The following is a 3,445-nucleotide window of genomic DNA, read 5'->3' on the forward strand; positions in this document are numbered from 1 at the left end:
ATTTGTTGTTTGATGACAAGGACATCAGGTTGCTCTTGGGAGAAATTATGTTTCCGCGGCTGATCTTCCATGACACTTTGGAAATTAGCAGTGCGCCGTTGCGCTGAGCACGACACACTGCACTTAAAGGTAATGATAAGCAATAATTTGAAGGTTCATGATTGTATCCACCTGCACCTCACCACTTTGCCGTGTTTACCCAATATGGGGCCCGTAGTCTTGTTTTGACATTATGGAGGATTTTAGGGGTGTGCCGATATATCGTCCCGTGATATATCGCGATACGTTTCATGACGATATGTATCATTGTGGCGTTTTTGAAAAAAGCAAATATATCTATATATTTTTTTCCAATAATAATAATACAAAAAACGAAGTATTTGTTTGCATTTGCTTTGTTTCCCTCCATATATTTTCATAATAAAAAAGTGCCATATATCGTTTCGTATCAATACTGTGAAATGAGTGTATTGACACACCCCTAGAGGATTTATTTTCTATCTATTTCCATTCAGGATTTCATGGCTATAATGATAATGATGTCAGACTATACATGCTGGACACAAAGACAACATGGAATAGTATAGAACATCATTCAGCTTCACTTGAGCATCTCTGCAACAGTTCAGAACAGACACTGGTTAGCCTGCAAACCACTGATAGTATATTAGAAAGACAGGGAATGCCTGTTTCAATAAAGAAGAAAGCTGTACGGGGAAACCAAACAGTGTAGAAAGCAAATCGGTACAAGGCAAAACTCATTGGCTTTATATATATTGTTGCTGTTGTTCATTTCCTATACTGCGAGGCACACACTTAACTACTGAAAACACCCCTACTGTAGCTTTCGTATAGACCTGGGGAACGTGGTGTATTGTCCACAGTCATTCTCCAGCCTGCCAGGCTTCTGTGAGTGGCTTTGGCTGTATGCCTCCTTATCTCCTGCAGTCAGAGCCCTGGGCCTGCCCTCAGCTGTCTGGCCCTCGTATGGGGCTGGTGGGCAGGACCGTTCCCTCTCAGCTCAATCAATGCCTCGTTTCCACTGAAACTGCTGTTCATTGGCAAATAAAACTAGCCTCAGTCTCATTAAGGACACAATGGATATATGGCGGAACGTTTATGACAAATCCACCTCACTGTCCCTGATATATATATATATATATATATATATATATACACACACACATAATTGGTCTGAAGTTTGAGACAAGCGTGAGACAGCTCAAGTCATGGTGCAAATAGTCTGTGAGAGAAGGTAATGCTCACTCTGTAACTATAGCGATTCCACTGATTCACTGTGATGGGGGAGCTCTGTGTCCATATCTTCTCTCTTCATTACAGGCTAGAATTACTCTCTTATTTGCCAGTGAGGTGGAAAGCAGAGGAGACATGACCCCCTCCCTCACCCCTTGCCTCGGCCCATCAGTTTATTAGCACATTATCTATGTTTGACACTGTAGGAAGAAAAAAACGGACACTCGACCGCTATCCATCCCCTGTGAATTGAGTTTTGACACATAATCTGAGGCACGAACCAGGGAAGACTTCCTGTTCCCTGGGCTCCAATGGAATTACGCTGACACTCTGAATAACAACAAAAATAAAAAATATGTCAGGATCTGAAGGATATATAAATACATGTGTATGTTCTCTTCTGGCTAATTGTACCCAGAGAATTGTTAGGCCCCATTGTCCTCTTTTACAGTTCGTGTGACAGAATTGTTTTTGAGCAAGTCAAGTATAATTAATGAATACATTGCAATTGGCATGGGTGTTGATGATGCTCACACAAATGGGTTGAAGAGGCCTGTTTCTGAAATGGAATCATCAAGATTAAAGCGTAATGTGATCAACAAGGTTGTTTTTAGATTCGGCAAAAAACTTAATGAGACTTAAAATTAAATATAAAACATGCACTGACACCATGCTTTGACGTTTCTGGGCCAGTCACTTTGCCTGGTGCTTTTTGTACAGTAGAAGTTTGATGAACGGTTTTCTAAAGTTGTCAAAAGAGACCCAAGAGCAACATCTAATTCCTCTCTCTATCTCTCTCTTTCACTGTCTCTTTTTCTTTGCTGTAGCAGGCCATGGCTCTAACTTTCAACATTTCAGCATTGTGAATTATTGATATTTCCTTTCAGGCCATTCCATCACACTCTCTTTGCTGCCTGCAACAGACTTAATCTGCCCACCAGTAAGAAGTAAGTAGTCTTGGGCGTAGTAGAGGAGGAATGCAGTGGGCCTGGTCTACAAGATACGCTACACCATATGTACCTGTCAAACTGCTTCACAAACGTCAATGACGACCACCATCACAACAGTAAAGGGAGCTCCACTAATCACGTTCAGCCCAGATTTGACTCAAACGAGGGGTTACATTCGTTCTCCTGCTATGCCAGAAAAATGTGGAACGCCCTACCAACAGTCGTAAAGGAGTGTAAATCCCTACTCCCCTTCAAACCGGCTCTAAAAGAGCGCTTACAGGTGAATGCAATTCGGAACTGGCCCCTGTAAAAAGGCAAAGCCTACCCCCCCTCCCCCAAACAGTTTACTGTACATATTTGTCTTTACTGTTTATATGATGTTTTGCATAGTATTGTATACAGTATGTGTCTGTCATTAAATGTTTCGATTAATTGAGTAGAACGGACCCCAATGGATACAAGCCATATAGGCTTTCTTGGGTTTAAAATCCTCTTAGCAGACCTTGTATTGAACTGTACTTTCTTTTGCACACTGCTAATAAAGTTCAATTAATCAAAAGTCTTTCAAACAATGAGAAAGCAAAAAAAGGTTGGATTCATTACATTACAGCTTTTCTCATTTGCTTTAAAGCATTTCCATTGTCCTCATCCTCAAAACTTCAAATGCGAACCACACAACTACAGCATTTAATGTTGCTTTATGTTTCATCTGTAAAAGCCCCTAAATCCCATTAAGCCTGTGTATATGGCCCATGTGGATAAACTACAGTAGTGAACTATGCTGTTGTGTGCCTTCCCCTCCGCGCACACACTCTCAACAGACAACAGCACCTAAAGCGAGACAGACTTAGCTACAACCAGTTACAGTATATTGCACTTGATGATGGGTAATGGTAGGGGGGTGAGCAGATTGTAAGGGAGGCCCTAAGGTGTTTGACAGATCTGGGAGTCGGAGGCCAAAGAACGAGCTCTTCAGACTGGCAGCCCCAATCAAAAGTCTGAACAGCAGCAATTACATGGAATTACATTGTTATTGCCAATCAGATTTGAACCACAATAATTATTGGTTTGAAATGCAATGCAAGTCTGATTTCTAAAGCTGTGTCTAATTCTGGATGCTGAAGCCTGATTTACAACGTGCAATGTGACCTGCGTTGTGAGCTTGTAGTTCTATGTTTTTATATCGTACAACATGGTATAATTTAAGTTTAAGTTTAATTTCTCATGCCTTTGTTGTTACG

This window comes from Gymnoscopelus microlampas, assembly GCF_963454915.1.
Source record: "Gymnoscopelus microlampas genome assembly, chromosome: 17".
In the NCBI taxonomy this organism is placed as follows: Eukaryota; Metazoa; Chordata; class Actinopteri; order Myctophiformes; family Myctophidae; genus Gymnoscopelus; species Gymnoscopelus microlampas.